Source organism: Vulpes vulpes, chromosome 6 (genome assembly GCF_048418805.1).
Source record: "Vulpes vulpes isolate BD-2025 chromosome 6, VulVul3, whole genome shotgun sequence".
Classification (NCBI taxonomy): Eukaryota; Metazoa; Chordata; class Mammalia; order Carnivora; family Canidae; genus Vulpes; species Vulpes vulpes.
Window position 1 is genome coordinate 4,256,834 of NC_132785.1, and position 18,469 is coordinate 4,275,302.

Sequence of the window (18,469 nt, forward strand, 5' to 3'; positions counted from 1 at the left end):
TTCTCAACAAGATACTAGCCAATAGGATCCAACAACACATTAAGAAAATTATTCATCATGACCAAGTAGGATTTATCCCTGGGACACAAGGCTGGTTCAACACTCGTAAAACCATCAATGTGATTCATCATATCAGCAAGAGAAAAACCAAGAACCATATGATCCTCTCATTAGATGCAGAGAAAGCATTTGACAAAATACAGCATCCATTCCTGATCAAAACCCTTCAGAGTGTTGGGATAGAGGGAACTTTCCTCGACATCTTAAAAGCCATTTACGAAAAGCCCACAGCAAATATCATTCTCAATGGGGAAGCACTGGGAGCCTTTCACCTAAGATCAGGAACAAGACAGGGATGTCCACTCTCACCACTGCTGTTCAACATAGTTCTGGAAGTCCTCGCCTCAGCAATCAGACAACAAAAAGACATTAAAGGCATTCAAATTGGCAATCTACCAACTTAATGCAGACCCTATCAAAATTTCAAAGGTATTTTTCATAGAACTAGAACGAATAATACTAAAATTTGCATGAAACCACACACAAATTAGCCAAAGCTATCTTGAAATAGAAGAACAAAACTGAAGGTATCACAATCCGAGATTTCAAGATATACTACAAGGCTGTAATAATGGAGACAGTATGGTACTGGCACAAAAATAGTCACAAAGATCAAGAGAACAGAATAGAGATCCCAGAAATAAATCCACACTTATATGGAGAATTAATCTTTGACAAAGGAGACAAAAATATGCAATGGGAAAAAAACAGTCTGTTTAACAAATGTTGTTGGGGAAACTGGACAGCTACATGCAAAAGAATGAAACTGGACCACTTTCTTACACCATATGTGAAAATAAACTCAAAATGGATTAAAGACCTAAATATGAGACCTAAAAGCATAAAAATTCTTAAAGAGAGCACAAGTAGTAATTTCTCTGACATCAGCCATAGCAACATTTTTCTAGATATGTCTCTTGAAACAAAGGAAACAAAAGCAAAAATAAACTACTGGAACCACATCAAAATAAAAAGCTTCTGAACAGCAAAGGAAATAATCAACAAAACTAAAAGATAACCTGAGTGGGAGAAGATATTTACAGATGACATATCCACTAAAGAGTGTCTCAAACAACATATAAAGAGCTTATAAAACTCAACAGCCCAAACCCAAATAATCCAATTAAAAAATGGGCAGAAGACATGAACAGGCATTTCTCCAAAGAAGACATCCAGATGGCCAACAGACACATGAAAAGACATTGCACGTTACTTATCATCAGAGAAATGCAAATCAAAACCATAATGAGATATCACCTCACACCAGTCAGAATGGCTTAAATTAAAAAAAAAAAAAACACACAGGAAATAAGTGTGGGCAATGATGTGCAGAAAAAGGAACCCTTATGTACCATTGATGGGAATGCAAAGTGGTGCAGCCACTGTGAAAACAGTATGGAAGGTTCTCAGAAAATTAAAAATAGAATTACCACATGATCCAGTGTTTCCACTACTGACTACCCAGGAAAACACAAAAACACTGATTCAAAAAGATATATGCACCCTTGTTTTATTACAGTATTATTTACAACAGTCAAGTTACAGAAGCAACTCAGTGCCCATTGATAGATGAGTGAATAAAGAAATGGTCTATATACACAATGGAATATTACTCAGCCATAGAAAAGAATGAAATCTTGCCATTTGCAACAACGTGGGTAGATCTAGAGGATATAATGCTAAGTGAAATAAATCAGTCAAAGAAGGACAAATAACATTATTTCATTCTTGTGAACTTTAAGAAATTAAATAAATAAAAAAAACAGTTCTCAACTATAGAGAACGGATGATGATCAGAGGGATGGTGGGTAAAATAGGTGAAGTAGGTTATGAGTACACTTATCATGATGAGCACTGAGGAATAGTTGGAATTATTGTATCACTGCATCATACATCTGACACTAGAATAACACTCTACATTAATTTTACTGGAATTTATGTAATACTGAAATATAAATTTGCTAGGTTTTCTTGTGTCTGGCCAATCAGAAAAATTTTTTTTTTGTAATTTTATGTTCTTAAAGAATGTGCTCCATGATTGCATAAGTCAATTCTTATTTCCTTTAGCTTCCAGCTTATTTTTTAAATTTATCTGAGACATATGTTGAAATGTCTCACTAAGATGGGTCTGTCAGTTTCTCTATTACCACTATTTTTTCCTTCAGATATTTTGAGTATATTTATCAGGTACACAGAAACTTTTTTATTATTCTTGTCAAATTGAATTTCTCATCATCAAAACTTCACCTACCAGTGGGTTCATTTTCACCTTATAATTAATTTTGCTTGGTAATTGTATAGACGAACTAGTTTTCTTTGAGTTGGTATTTTCTTGATTCATTTTTTCCCATCAATTTATTTTCAACTAAAGATTTCATGTATCCTTATGCTTCAGAATTCATCGCTTCCTAAATGCATTTTTTAGTCTCCTTTAAACAGCATATATGTGGTTATTTTTCAATCTAGTATAAATGGACAAGCTTAGCCAATTCATGTTTTTCAATTCACAAAATATTTGAACATTTTCCCACTCTTTTCATTTACTATTTTGTCCTACTTTTTACATGCATTTCCTATTTTTTTCTTATCTTTATTGAGGTAAAATTCATATAAAATTCACAATTTTAAATGTTTTGTTTCTACTGGTTTGGGAGTGGCCTAGAAAAAAATACCCTTCTGACCTTAGAAATATTCTAACTAGGTAGAGAAATCACAGCAACTGTAAACACTTTGAAGATTACTTCAAATCTACTTAACTTGGGTCATCTGTGTGATTTAAAGATCCATAGAAATAAAAATTTTCCCAGCCAGATGTTGTTTCGTGATACTCTGAGCATTTATAATACCTTATAAGAACTGTGATTCCATCAAACAAGAGTGAAGGAATATCAACCAACTAACTACCCAGTAGTAATTCAGGGAAAAACTGTGACCAAGTCATTCAAAAGGACTGGATAGAGTCATGGGGTTTTATAAAATTAAATCACTTTGGTGTGTACCTAGGTTTCTTATTATTTCCACAAATCCCTTATATGAAGTTGTGGACATGAGACAGAGAGACTTACTCATTTTAGTTAGTTTAAAGCAGTTTTAAAATATTGTTTTTGTTGAGTGCATCATAGATTTCAGGCACTGTGCTAACTATTTCATTTAAATTATTTAAGTTCATTCTCCTGACAATCTTCTGAGGAAGGTGCTATTATGTCCTAGTTTTGCAGGAGAGGAAATTGAGGCTCAGAGAGATTAAGTCCAAATCCTCACAGCTAGAGACAGGGCTCAGCTTTGAACCCAAGCAGCTTAGCCATAAGGATTTTAATATTTACCACTGTACTATATCAAGAGGTAGGGCTAATTATTTATCCTCAGTTGTCACCTGTATGGCATAGTCTGAGAAGTATAAGATGTCCACCTGCCTACATATATTTTTTCCAACTACTGCCTCATCACGTCTTATATGTTAAATGTTGCCTGATTCTTGCTTTCCTATTTGTAAAAGCAAACTCTCCTAGAGCCTGAGGGTGGAGATGGAAATAACTTTCTAAACACGTTTGTTCTGAACACCTTAGTATTTATTATAGAGATATCAACCCCTTATGATTGATTGTCTCTTAGTGAGGAAGCCATAAATCCAAGTAAAAAAGAGATAATATATGAAAATCTTACTGGGGATCCCTGGGTGACTCGGCAGTGCCCTGCCTTCAGCCCAGGGCGTGATTCTGGAGTTCCAGGATCAAGTCCCACATCGGGCTCCCTGCATGGAGCCTGCTTCTACCTCTGCCCATGTCTCTGCCTCTCTCTCTCTCTCTCTCTCTCTCTTTCTCTCTCTCTCTCTCTCTGTCTCTCCTGAATAAATAAATTTAAATATATATATATATATGAAAATTACTTACTTAACTGCCTAATACATAGTAGGCCTTCACTGTATGCTATTTATTATTATTACTTCTCAATCTCAACTCATTATTAGTGATATTAAGAGAAGAAGATCAATTTTCCCTCCCAGGTGATACACTCTTGTTCAGGTTCAGTTATAGAATGTGAACCACAAGTCCACTAAATCTTCCTTCCTTGAGCTTCATCAAATATCTGATAATCCTTCTTGACTCAAGTTGACTGCCTTGATTCATTGGTACATGATCTTAAGCTGTTACTTTTATTTTCTCCATGATAGGGATTTAGGAAAAGGAGGGGGTTTTTACTGGTATTTTCAACAGCCAGAATGCCAAGTAAGTCTCTAAAGGTAAGAAGTCCCCGTAGCTGATGACATTGAGTTTCTCATAGGTTTCCAAGAACGCAGCTTATTTCTTTGCCATTTTCATGCCTCCTGGCCTTTGCATAGGCTATTCCCTCTGCTTTGAAGTCTTCTGGCCCTTGGCCATGCTTCCCCAGCCCCTGCTTGTATACCTGTTAAACTCCTAGTCATTTATTGTAGATACTTCATTTCTTGTTTATGTGATCCAGCAGCTAATCCAGTAGCTCTTCCTACACTGAGAAATAGATTCTTGTGTGACTTTTGGTGGGTACAAGAACCTTTCTACAGAGGCAAAATTCTGGCAGAATGAGTTCTGGCATTTTATCTAAGACACTCCTCATGAAACTTTGAATCTGGGAAAGAGTAATTCTAATAAATGAGAGGTCCATTTAGAAAACATCTGCTGGCAGCTGCATAGTATCCAGGGTGCCATGCTGGGTATACAGTCATACCATCGGTGGTGTGCTAGAGCCAGCTAGTCCTGGCTTCTGATAACCTGAGATTGCATCAGTTGTTAAACAATTATTAGGTGTCAAGTAATTTAAGGTTCTAATTAAATGTAAATGTAAATATAAATTAATTTAAAAATAAACTATATTGTAAACAAAGGTAATAAACATTCAAAACTTATCAGTCACTAATTTCATTATTTTTTTACTATTTTTTTTGTTTTGAGGTTATTTTATATTTATTATGTATGTGCATATATATATGTATATACACATACATATTGTATATATAAATATAGTATGTGTATGGGACTCCTGGGTGGCTCAGCAGTTGAACGTCCTACTTTGGCTCAGGGCATGATCCCAGGATCCTGGGATCGAGTCCCGCATTGGGCTCCCCACAGGGAGCCTGCCTCTCCCTCTGCCTGTGTCTCTGCCTCTCTCTCTCTCTGTCTCTCATGATTAAATACATAAAATCTTTAAATAAATAAATATGTGTATGTGTGCATATGTATGTATGTGTACATATATATGTAAATATGTGTATATGTGTCCTTTTACTCAGATAGTGGTTTTTTTTTAAGATTTTATTTATTTATTCATGAGAGATACAGAGAGAGAGAGAGAGAGGCAGAGTATAAACTGGATTTCCAGGATACCTCGGTGGCTCAGAGGTTGAGCATCTGCCTTCAGCTCAGGGATGATCCCCGGGTCCTGGGATTAAGCCCCACCCTCCCACACCCCCCACACCCCCCTCCGCATTGGGCTCCCCACAGGGAGCCTGCTTCTCCCTCTGACTGTGCCTCTGCCTCTCTCTCTGTGTCTCTCATGAATAAATAAATCAAATCTTTAAAAAAATAAATTGGACTTCCTCAAAATTAACAACTTTGTGAATCAAAGGGCACTACTAAGAAAGTAAAAAGGCAGCCCACAGAATGGGAGACAATGTTTGCTGATCCTATATCTGATAAAGGCCTAGCATCCAGAATACAGATAAATCCATATAAAGTAACAAAGAGACAAACAATGCTATCAAAAAATGGATAAAAATTTGACTTTTCTCTGAAGCAAGTTATACAAGTGAACTATTTTTAATAGAATTATTTGTCTCTGTTAATTTGTATGAGTTTATATACATTGTGGATACTAAATCTTTGTCAGGTATATGGTTAGCAAGTATTTTCTCCCCTTCTGTGGGTTGTCTTACTTTCTTGACTGTGCCCTTTGATTGACACAAAAAATGCTCATCCATTACAGTCAGGGAAATTCAAATTAAAACTACATTGAGATACTATTTCACACACTCTAGAATAGCTGCACTAAATATAATTAAAAGGAAAACATAAAATTATTAGTGTTGGTTAAGGATGTAGAGCATTCAGAGCTCTCATACATTGCTGATAAGAATGAAAAATGGTGTAACCGCTTTGAAAAAATAGTTGACAGTTATGCAAAACTCATTAAGATAGAATTGTCATATGACCCAGCAATTCCACTCTCAGGTTTAGAGCCAAATAAATTAAAAACAGGTGTTCAAATAAAAACTTGTTCATGAAGTGTCATAGTCACAATATTCACAACAGTGAACAGCTGGAAATAATTCAAATGTCCATCAACTGTTGCCTGGATTTTAAAAATGTGCTACACACATGAACAATGGAATATTATTCAGCCCTAAAAGGAATGAAGTACTGATAGGTACATGGTACAACATGGACAAACCTTGTAAGTATTAGGCTAAACTAAATGAACCAGACATAGAAGGCCACAAATTGTATGATTGCATTCATATGAAATACTCAAAATAGGAAAATACTCAAAACACTAAAATAAAAATAGGAAAATCCATAGAGTCAGAAAGTGGTCTCTATGGAAATTATGAGACTTAGTAGCTGCTAGATTAGTGGTTACCAGAGCTGGGGAATGGGTGGCAGGAAGATATGACTCCCTAATGAGAATAGGGTTTGTGTGATGAAAATAATCTGGAAAGTGTTGATGGTGGCACAGCATTGTGAATATACTAAAAGCCACTTAATGTACAATTTAAAACATTAGAAACATTGGATACTAAATAGGCAGTAACATCAATGCATGGAATAACCACACCTTTGTTAGCAGTTCAAGGTAGGAGGTGGGCACTTAGGAATATAAGAATCTCCAGGAGGAGGCTGCTTTATTAGTACATGAGAAAATTCAAGTGTTAAGGTTTTTACTCTGTAAATACAGAAATCAAGAAACATTCTTGATAAGTAGAGAAGTTAGAAAGCTAAACCACCAAAATGTATTCTTCAAATACTCCAGGAGATCCAGAAACAGTCCTAATGCCTGTTATAACAGCAACCTACATTACCTCCTATCCTAATATAATTTTTTTCCTCCAACTATTATTTGTTTCCTTTCCCTGTTGACTTGATTTCCAAAAACAGTTTCTAAGAAGTCAAAATGCTAGCAGGTCCAAAAATTGGCTCTTAGGAGCTTTGGGAATTTCATCTCTCAAAGAGATTTATCTCCACAAGCAGACCCACACTGCAGATGGGGACATGAATATGAAGATTAGGGTAGAGACATCTGCCTCTGGAGGTTCTCAAAGAGTTTGCACACACAGAATCTCATTATGCCACTCCGAGTTCTACAAACCACAAAAGCTTCCAATATTGTTTGTAGGTTTTCCAGGGCTATATGGTGTTTTGAATAAACTGTGATATTAATGTAAGTTATGTTGTGCTATCATGCATCAAACATACCTTGCCTAAGCATAAATGCTATAGGCTTGGCCTTCAGGAGGAAATAAAGCATTAGAAACATGTTTATATATGGAAAGGGTAGAGAAGGACTTCTGGTTTTTGGTCTGACATCTTAAGAACTTGAAAGTTACAGACCATCCTTACAACAGCAATAACAAAAGCTAAACCAACTGAAAATTAAACAACTGTTCTTAAATAATTTATGTTACAGGACAAACTGCTGCCCAAAAAACTAGAAAGACAGGTGGATACACAGCTTACTAGGAGCAGAAGCCCCACATGGAGCCAGTATTGTAGGAAAAGTAATTTTAGAGACTCAGTGTAGACTAACAAGAGTTAAATACTCCAGAAGGGCCCCCAAGTTTCATCAGTTTTACTATTCCATTAATTTTGCACTATGAAGATCAAAGAAAAATTATCTCTTGCTTCTATCCAGGGGAAGGGGAAAGTAATCATTTAAAAATATACCTAGAGTATGCTGTTCTCCTTAACAAGGATCTACCCTTAAAGGAAACTATTTTCCAAAAGCTAACTGACCTAAGGGAAATACTCATCTCAGTGGCCCATTACCTTCAATGCTGGGTAAGGAAAATACCCAAATCCAGCCCCTCTAGGTTAATTCTCTTACCTAAGGGCAGGGGACATGAGAAGCACTTATGAAGGTCACAGCCCAGAGACAAGAGCTCACTAAGAAACTAAGATCTAATCATGAGATTATAAAATGCTTCCCCTACCTCAACTCCCCACCACCGTAATAAAGCTCCTATAAAGAGTATGGCTAAAAGAACTGCAAGTCTCAAACCTGAAAATGAAGAAATTTCTGGTGCAACCGAAGACAATAGGGAAGAAAACACAAGAATGTTAGAAAAAAAATTCAGTCTGTATTCTCTGATCTTATAGGTAGATCAGTAAACAGAGTCCAAACCCTAGCCAGGTGAACATAAAACTTCACACTAAAGGCCTGTTTACCTCAGTTCCTTTTACTGGATAGGTCATGGCTGGACTGCAATAAAGAATTACGAGCTACGATAATGGTACAAGCCATGTCTGAAAAGAAAGCAAGCATCAGAACAAGTTTCAACTATGGCGCAGGTACTGGAATTACCAGAATGGGAATTTTAAATAATTATGGTTAATATGCTAAGAGTGCTAATGAAAAATGTTGCATAGGTGAACAGAATCAAATGGACACTCCAAGAATCAAAAGGATTTTTTAAAAAATCAAAAGTTTTAAAACAAATTTAACAAATTAAAAATACCTTCAATGACCCATTGGTAAATGGAATACAGTTGAGGAAGTGATCAGTAAGCTTGAGTATATCAACAGAAACTTCAAAACTAAAAAGCAAATAGAAAAAAAATTAAAGGAAAAAAACTGCCTGTGGGATGAATACAAAAGATGGAACAAATGCATAATGGAAAGATCAGAAAGAGAAAAGAACAGGAAAAAAATATTCAAAATAATAATGTCTGAGAACTTCCTTAAATTAATACCATACACCAAACCACAAATTCAAGAAGTTCAGAGACCCCCAAACAGGATGATAATGAAGAAGAAGAGAGGGAGGAGAAGGAGCAATTTGACACTTAAGAACACCACATTCAAGATAATCAAAAACAAAGCTAAAAAGTTGAAAGAACCCAGAGGTGGGGCACCTGGATGGCTCAGTCAGTTAAGTGTCCAACCTTGATTTCAGAAGGGATCATGATATCAGGGACATGGGATCAAGCCTAACAGTGGGCTCTGCACAGAGTCTGCTTGTCCTTCTCCCTCTGCTCCTACACTACTCCCACTTACTCTCTCTTCCTATGTCTAAAATAGAAAGAAAGAAGAAGAAAAAGAAGAAAGAAAGAAAGAAAGAAAGAAGAAAGAAAGAAAGAAAGAAAGAAAGAAAGAAAGAAAGAAAGAAAGAAAGAAAGAAGTAAATGAACTCAGAGGGAAAACAAATATCTTACCCAGAAAGAAACAAATATAAGAATTATATTGAAGATTTCTTCAGAAACCAATGAAACAAGAACATAGTGGAGTGAACTCTAGGTCAAGTGCTAAAATTTGTGTTAAAAGGTATAATTGATATGTGAAGTGTTGAATTAGAATTAGAGAAGGCAGGGGGAAAAGGAAAACAACATACTAAAAACAAGGACAGTCAACAGAAAACAGTTACAAATATGTTATCTATTAAACCAACTACATCAATTTATTTTGATTCATGTTAGCACAGTCTAGCTTTTTCCATTCCTCTACTTTTAATTTGTCTTTAAATGTGAATGGGATAAGTGTGCCTATTAATAGCTTAAGTGGGTTATAAAAAAACTAGACTCAAACCACATGTTGTCTTCAAGAAATAGACTTTCAATATAATGACATAGACAACTTAAAAGCAGAGGAATGGAGAACACTATGCTATGCTAACATGAATCAAAAAAAATCTGGAGAAATAATATTAATTTCAGACAAAGCCTACTTCAAAATAAGGAAAATGATCAGAGGTAGCAGGGGGTATTACTTAATGGCAAAGGCATCAACTCTCCAGAAAGACAGTAACGTTGTATGTGAATGTGCCTAAAAACAGTGTCAAATTACAAGGGTCAAAATGATAAAACTATAAGGAGAAATAGACAAATCCACTATCACAGATGAAAAGTTTAACAGCTCTCCATCAGTAATTGACAGATCTGGCAGGCACAAAGTAAAAATGCAGCTGAATGGAATAGCATCATCAACCAACTGGATCTCATGGGCATTTACAGAATACTTGATTCAATCACAGAATACATTCTTTTTAAGCTCACATGGAACATTCACTAAGATAGGTGACATTAAGGGCTACAAAGCGTATTTTAACGGATTTTGAAAAAATCCTGCCATACATATTCTCAGGTCACAGTGGAATTAAACTAGAAATCAATAACAGAAGAAAAGGTAGTGGGGGGAGGTAATGAACATGGCAGAAGGGTAGGAGACTTTGTTTCATCTGGTCCATTGAATTTAGCTAGATAACTAGCAGAAGCATTCTGAACACCCATGAATTCAACCTGGAATATAAGCAGGGAACACCTGGAGCCCCACCAGTAGAGAAGCGACCACTTTTTGCAAGGTAGGGGTGAGGAGAAATGTATTTGAGGGGAGATATCAGAAGATTAACAGCAGAGAAAGGGAGTCTTCAAAAGCTGGCTACAAGAATGTGATAGAGCCCGGGAGGGCAAAGTGCTTTAGAAAACTGCTCCAATGAGCGATACCCCTGGCTGTAAGGTGCTCAGGTGATGAAACAAGCAGAACTGTAGGTGGGACAACACAGTCCCAAAGTCCCTGGAGTCACAGAATTAACAGGGGGGCCTCAGCTTGTGGAATTCCCAAGGAGGAGAGTGGGGAAAATGGTTGTGGTCAGCAAGCCCAGGAGGGGGTTCTCAACTTGGTTTGCCATAGACCATGAACAGGGGCCTATCTGGTGACCACTCTCCCTAGGGAATCTGCAGAGGACTGGAATGTAGGGACCCTCCACCATACCCTGGGAGAGGTAGAGGAGAAATAGCTCTCAGGTCAGGGACCTTGTAAAAGACAATATGGGGCAACCTTCCACGTTCCCCTGGGGAGAGGCAGGCCAGGTGCCTGCACAATCTGAGGACTGCTCTCAGTGCCAGTGCCCTACAAAGCACAGTAAGGCAAGACACTCTGACTCCCCCGAGGAGGATCTGTGTGGGCACACACCGTGAGAATCTGCAGGCTGTGGCAGACACAAAAGTGAAGATTGTTGATCCCTGAGGGTTTACTGAAGAGAGGGTACCGCAATCTTTCGGCTCTGGGGATGGAGATCCCGGCAGGGCCATTTTTATTTGGATTCTCTAGAGGCAAAGACAGCCTTCAGGGAACAAAACCACACTGAGGACCAGCTTACACTGAGCCTGGCAGATGGCAAGGGGTGGTGCAACCCCACCCAGGCAAAGACACCTAAGAAGTAGTGCAGCAGGCCCCTCCCCCAGAAGACCAATTGGAAGAACAGGTGCACAGCAAATTTACAGACCCCACAAGACAGTAAAACTTTAATGCTAGGGGGAAATAGTATATAGAATTTGAGGTTTTTTGCTCATGATTCCTTTATCTTTTAATTTAAAATTTTCCATTTCATTTTTTTCTTCTTTCCCTTTTCAACTAGTTTCTTATTTTATCAGCTCTTTGTTTTTACGTCTTTCTTTAATTTTCACTTCCTACATTTACATTTTACAGATACATACTTCATTTTTGGCTTCCTTTCACTCTATTCAATGTAATTTTTGTATTTATACAAGTTTGGATTTATTCACAATTTTGGGATTTAGTGTCTTCTAACACACAGAGCAAAATACAGTCAGGAATTAGTGGAGTATCCTATTTTGTCCACCTGTAAGATTATATTCTCTCTTCTTCCCCCTTTTATTATTTTTCTTTTCTTTCACTTTTTGTTTTGTTTTTCTGTTTTGCTCTCTGACCTCATTGGATTTGTCTACTGTGTATTTTATTCAGGTAGCGGTTGATATTTTTGATTCTATTCACTAATTCAGCCATTCTTCTCTGGACAAAATGATTAGAAAGAGGAATTTACAACAAAAGAAAGAACCAGAGGTAATGCTCTCCAACATAGATCTGATCAAATTAGATTTAAGTAAAATATCAGACATGGAATTCAGGATAACAATTATAATTTGCTAGCTGGGCTTGAAAAAATCATAAAAGACACTATAAAATCTCTTAGCGTGGAAATAAGATCTAATCAGGCTGAAATTAAAAATACTCTGAGATACAATCTAAATTGGATACTCTAACAGCTGGGATAAATGAGGCAGAAGAAAGAATAAGTGACATAGAAGACCAATTGATGGAAAAGAAAAGGTGAGGAAGAGAATGAAAAACAACGAATAGCCCAAGAGGAGAGGCTTCAAAAAAATCAGTGATGCCATGGAAAGAACCAGTATCAGAATTATTGGAGTGCCTGAGGGAGAATAGAGAGGCAGCAGAGGGGCACAGAAGATATATTTAAGCAAATCATAGCTGAGAACTCTCTTAATATAGGGAAGGAAACAGCCATTCATATCCAAGAGGTATAAAGGATCCCTCCCAAAATCAATAAAAGTAAATCAACACTCTGACATATAAAATAAAGCTTGCAAATTTCAGAGACAAAAAGAAAACCCTGAAAGGAGCTCAAGACAGGAGATAGTAATGTATAGAGGCTGGAACATTAGATTGACGGCAGACCTATCCACAGAGACCTTGCAGGTGGCATGATATATTCAAGTTATTAAATGAGGGAAACATGCATCCAAGAATACTTTATCCAGCAAAGCTGTCACTGAAAATGGAAGGAGAGATAAAGGGCTTCCCGGAGAGACAGAAATGGAAAGAATATGTGACCACTAAGCCAGCCAGAAAGAAATATTCAGGAGGATCTTGTAAGCAAAGAGGGAGTCCAAGAGTAACATAAACCAGAAAGAAACAATCTACAGAAGCAGGGAATTTACAAATAATACAATGGCACTAAATTCATCTCTTTCAATAGTTACTCTGAATGTAAACAGGCTAAATGCTCTAATCAAGAGGCACAGGGTATCAGACTGGATAAAAGCAAGACCCATCCATATAGTGTCTACGAGAGGCTCATTTAGACCTGCAGACACCTCCAGACTGAAAGTGAGGGAATGGAGAACTATGTACTATGCTAATGGACCTCAAAAGAAAGCTAGGGTAGCAATTCTCCTATCAGATTAGATTTTAAACCAAAGACTACTAAGAAATGAAGAGGGACACTATATCATAATGAAAGGGTTTATCCAACAAGAAGATCTAAGAATTATAAACATATACGCTAATTTTGAAGCAGCCAATTATATCAACCAATTAATAACTAAAGTAAACAAACACATAGATAATACATTAAAAGTAGGGGACTTCATAATTCCACTCATACCATTGGACAGATCATCTAAGCAGAAGATCAACAAAGAAACAAGGGCTTTGAATGTTACACTGGATTAGATGGACATAATGGATATATATATATATATGGAGCATTCCATCCTAAAGCAACAGAATACATATTCTTCTCAACTGTACATGGAACTTTCCCCAAAACAGATCATATACTAGGTGACAAATCAGGTCTTAACCAATTCCAAAAGATTGGGATTATCCGCCAATTATTAGACCAAATGCTTTGAAATATTATCAGACCAAAATTCTTTGAAAGTTGAACTCAATCACAAGAGGAAATTTGGAAGGAACCCAAATACTTGGAAGTTAAATAGCATCCTATTAAAAAATGAAAGGGTCAACCAGAAGTTAGAGAAGAATTCAAAAGATTCATGAAGACTAACAAAAATGAAAGCACAACTGTTCAAAAACATTGGGATATGGTAAATGCAGTCTTAAGAGGGAAGTACATTGCAATACGAGCCTCTCTCAAAATATTAGAAAAATCTCAAATAGTCAACCTAACCTTACACCTAAAGGAGCTGGACAAAGAACAGCAAATAAAGCCTAAATCCAGCAGAAGAAGAGAAATAAAAAAGATTCAGTTAGAAATCAATGGAATAGAAACCAGAACAGTAGAACAGATCAACAAAACTGGAAACTAGTTATTTGAAAGAATTAATAAGATTGATAAACCCGTAGCCAAGCTTATCAAAAAGAAAAGAGAAAGAACCCAAATTAATTAAACCATGAATGAGAGAGGGGAGGGGAGGTCACAACCAACACCAAGGAAATACAAATGATTTTAAGAGCGTATTATGAGCAACTGTGTACCAACAATTAGGCAACCTGGAAGAAATAGATCCATTCCTGGAAACTTATAAACTATCAAAACCGAAACAAGAAGAAGTAGAAATCTGAACAGATCAATAACTAACAAAATAGAAACAGTCATCAAAAACCTCCCGAAAAACAAAAGTCAGAGCCAGATGGTTTCCCAGGGGAATTCGACCAACATTTAAGGAAGAAATAATACCTATTCTACTGAAGTCGTTTCAAAAAATAGACATGGAAGGAAAACTTCCAAACTCATTCTATAAGGCCAGCATTACCTTGGCCCCCAAACCAAAGACCCGATCAAAAAGAACTACAGACTAATATTCCTGATGAACATAGATGTCAAAATATTCACCAAGATTCTAGCCAAAAGGGTCTGACAGTACATTAAAAGGATTATTCACCACAACCAAGTGGGATTTATTCCTGGGATGCAGGGTGGTTCAACATTTGCAAATCAACATGATAGATCACATTAATAAAAGAAAAGACAAGGACAAATATGATCCTATCAATTGGTAGAAAAAAGCATTTGAGAAAATAAAGCATTGTTTCTTAGTTAAAACTCTTCAAACTATAGGGACAGAGGGAACATACCTCAATATCACAAAAGCCATCTATGAAAAGCCCACAGCAAACATCATTCTCAAGAGGGAAAACGTGAGAGCTTTTCCCCTATGGTCAGGAACAGGACAAGGATGCCCACTCTCATCCCATTGTCCATAGTGGCAATATCCACAATAGCCAAACTGTGGAAGAAGCCCAGATATCCTTCGATAGATGAATGGATAGAGAAGATGTGGTATATACAGGCAATGGAATATTGCTCAGCCATCAGAAAGTATGAATACCTACCATTTACATTGACATGAATGGAACTAGAGAGTATTTGCTAAGTAAAATACATTAATCGGAGAAAAACAATTATCATATGGTTTTACTCATATGTAGAATAAAAGAAATAGTGTAGAAGAATGTAAACAAAGGGAGGGAAAACTGAATGGGTAAAAATCAGAGAAAGAGACAAACCATGAGAGACCCTTTATTCTGGGAAAGAAACTGAGGGTTGATGAATGGGAGGGGGGTGGAAGGAAGGGATAATGGGGTAATAGGCATTAAGGATGCCTAACACCTATCACCTGGGTGTTACATGCAATGAGTGATCAAAAACTACATCTGAAACTAATTAGTTTCTTTCTTTCAGAAAGAAGAAACTAATAATGTACTATATGTTGGCTAATTGAATTTAATGAAAAAAAACCTAGAAAATAGCAAGGTATGAGGGAATCAAACAACAATGTCTAAATAACATGTGAATCAAAGATGTCTCAAAAGAAATAGAAAAATACTTTTAACTAAATAAAAATAAACTTATCAAAATGTGTGAGATGCAGCAAAAATGATGCTTAAAGGGAAATTTATATCATTGAATGCATTTATTAGAAATGAAGAAAGATCTAAATTGAATAATCTGTCACCTTAAGAAGCTAGAAAAATAAGGGCAATATAAATCCAAAGTAAGCAAAAGAAAAAAACATTAAAATGAGAACAAAAAGCTAATTGATAACAGGAGAATCATAGAGAAGATTAATAAAAACCAAAGCTAGTTTTTTGAAGAGATCAATAAAATTGATAAACTATAGCCAGGTTAGAAAAACTAAAGGGAAGACAAAAATTACTAATGTCAGAAATTAAAGAGCGACCATCACTACTGATCCAATGGACATTAAAAGGATAATAAAGCAATATTACCAACAACTCTATACCCCTAAGTATGATAACTTAGATGAAGTAGACCTATTCCTTAAAAGACATAATGTAACAATACTGACAACAGTAGGAAGAAATAATTCATACAAGCCCAAATCTATTAAAGATATTTAATCAATAATTAACAATCTGCCCAAAACCAGAAAGCACCAGGGCCAGACAATTTCACTGTGAATTCCACCATTTAAAAAAGAAATGATACCAATTTTCTATAATTTCTTCCAGGAAATTGAAGTAGAGAGAACACCAACTAATTCACTCTGGGAGGCCAGCATGACCTAAACACCAAAACCAGACCAAGCCATTACTAAAAATAAAGGGAAATTACAGACCAGCATCCTTCATATGGAGGTAAAAATCCTCAAAAAAAATATTAGCAAGTTGAATCCAACAACATAGAAAAATTTGTCAACTATACCTTATTAAAAAGGTATAATTTGTCAATTATACCTTAATAAAAAATTATACATCATGATCCAATTGGATTTATTCCAGGTACATAAAGCTTGTTCAACAACTAAAAATCAATTAATATAAACCATCACATCAACAGGCTAAAGAAAAAGAAAACATATAATGTTATTAATAAATGCAGAAAAAGCATTTGAAAAACTCATCATCCATTTAAGGTAAAACTCTTAGCAAACTAGAAGTAAAAGAGAACTAACTCAATTTGGTAAAGAATATCCACAAAAGGGGATCCCTGGGTGGCTCAGTGGTTTAGAGCCTGCCTTTAGCCCAGGGCACGATCCTGGAGACCCAGGATCAAGTCCCACGTCCGGCTCCCGGCCTGGAGCCTGCTTCTCCCTCCTCCTGTGTCTCTCTCTCTCTCTCTCTCTCTCTCTCTATGTCTATCATAAATAAATAAATAAATCTTAAAAAAAAAGAATATCCACAAAAAAGCATAGCTGACATCAGTCTTGATATCAAGAAATTAGGTCTTAAGATGTGGAATAAGACAAGGATGGCCCTTCTCACCACACTATTTAACATTATACTAGAAGTCCTCACTAACGAAGCCAGATGATAAGAAAGTAAAAGATATACAGACTGGAAATCAAGAAATCAAATTATCTTCGTGATGAAATGGTTGTCTATGTAGCATATCTGAATGAATCAACAAGAAAATACCAGAACAAATAATTACAGTTACTTTGCTGGACACAGAGTTAATATACACAATGAAGGGCACCTGGATGGCTCAGTCAGTTAAACATCTGCCTTTGGCAAAGGTCATGATCCCAGGGTCCTGGGATCAAGCTGTGTTTGGGGCTCTCTGCTCAGTGGGGAGTCTGCTTCTCCATTTCCTGTTCCCCCTGCTTGTACTCTCTCTCTCTCTCTTTCTCTCTCTCTGTCAAACAAACAAATAAAATCTTTTAACAACAAAAAAACCTTACAAAATGCAATTTCTCATCTATAAACCAGCAGTGAATGATGGAATTTAAAATTAAAAAAAAAACACCATTTACATTAACACCAAAAAAATAAATGCTTTCATGTGAACCTAACAAAATATGTATAAAGTATATATGGGGAAAAACTACAAACACTGATGAGAAAAAATAAAGATCTAAAATGGAGAGATATTCTATTTTCATGGATAGGAAGATGTCAGTTCTTCCCAAATTTTGATCCATAGATTCAAGGCAATCCCAGCCAAAATCCAAGCAAGACATTTGGTGGATGCTGCAAACTGATTCTAAAGTTAATACAAGTCCAAAAATACATAAATACTTAAAACACAATATGAAACAATCCAATTTAAAAATGAACAATATGTGGAACAAACCCCTCACCAAAGACATATATAGAAGGGAAATAAGTACATGAAAAGAAAATCAACATCATATGTTATTAGGGCAACAAAAATTAAAATAGTGATATACCACTACATGTCTATTAGAATGATGAAAATCCAAAACACCAATAGCATCATGTACTCGTGCGAATGTAGAGCAAAAAGGAACTTTCACTCCTGCATGTAAATGCAAAATGGTACAGTCACTTTGGAAACAGTCTGGCAAATTTTGTTAAAGATTTTATTTATTTATTCATTCATTCATTCATTCATTCATTCATGAGAGTCACACACAGAGAGAGACAGAGGCATAGGCAGAGGGATAAGCAGGATTCCTATGGGGAGCTGGATGCAGGACTCGATCCCAGGACCCCAGGGTTACTCCCTGAGCCAAAGGCAGATAGATGCCCAACCACTTAGCCACACAGAGGTTCCCTGGCAATTTCTTATAAAGGTGAATATGGTCTTACCTTATTCTTGCCTTTTAGATATTTAGGCAATTGAATTAAAAACATATTTCTACATAAAGACCTGCAAATAAAATTTTTATGGATTCATAATTGCCCCAAATTGGAACCAACCAAGATATTCTTCAATAGGTGAAAAGATAAAGAA

At 36.2% G+C, this 18,469-nt stretch overlaps 1 pseudogene; it reads left to right on the top strand.

Moving 5' to 3' along the window:
* Positions 1 to 18,469, top strand: part of LOC112933935 (proteinase-activated receptor 2-like) — a 121,484-nt pseudogene that overhangs the window by 46,416 nt on the left and 56,599 nt on the right.